Here is a 625-nt window from a genome sequence, read left to right on the forward strand (position 1 = left end):
GATGATCGTCACGCAGTCACGCAACGTTCTCATTTGCTTGCTTGTTCGTGTTGATGTCACGTTGTTGTCTGTCTTTGCTACAAACGGTTTGTAGTAAAGCCAGAGTCGCACGGGAACCAAATTTGAGCGAAAAAAGGGAGAAAATCCTAGCGAAATTGAAAAAACGTGATGATGCGATGTTGTGTCATACCTTGGTGGTCAGACAGACTCAGGCTCATCACAAAAACATCTATGCATCGGAATTGATCAAAACCGCTTTACACAAAAACGTTTTTTTTTTTTTGTTGGCCTTATACCGAGAGAAATTTCGCTTTGCCGCAAAAAAAAAAAAAAAGTTTAGCAACGCCGAGCGCAATCATTTACCATATAAGGTCAAACCAAGGTATATGAGCTGATAACTGAGATTGAGTGAACCAATCAGAGCACGCGAAATGCATTATCCGAGGTTGAGAATTTAATAAAAGCTGATAACCGAGATTAAATGAACCAATAAGAGCACGAGAAATGCATTATCCGAGGTTGAGTAATTAATAACAATGTATATATCCAAGAAGCACTCAGGTAAAAGAATGCCAGGACTTCTACCTTGCTAAATCAAAAAGGATTTAAAATGCTGGCCTAGATT

The sequence above is a fragment of the Montipora foliosa genome, chromosome 2 (genome assembly GCF_036669935.1).
Source record: "Montipora foliosa isolate CH-2021 chromosome 2, ASM3666993v2, whole genome shotgun sequence".
Taxonomy (NCBI): Eukaryota; Metazoa; Cnidaria; class Anthozoa; order Scleractinia; family Acroporidae; genus Montipora; species Montipora foliosa.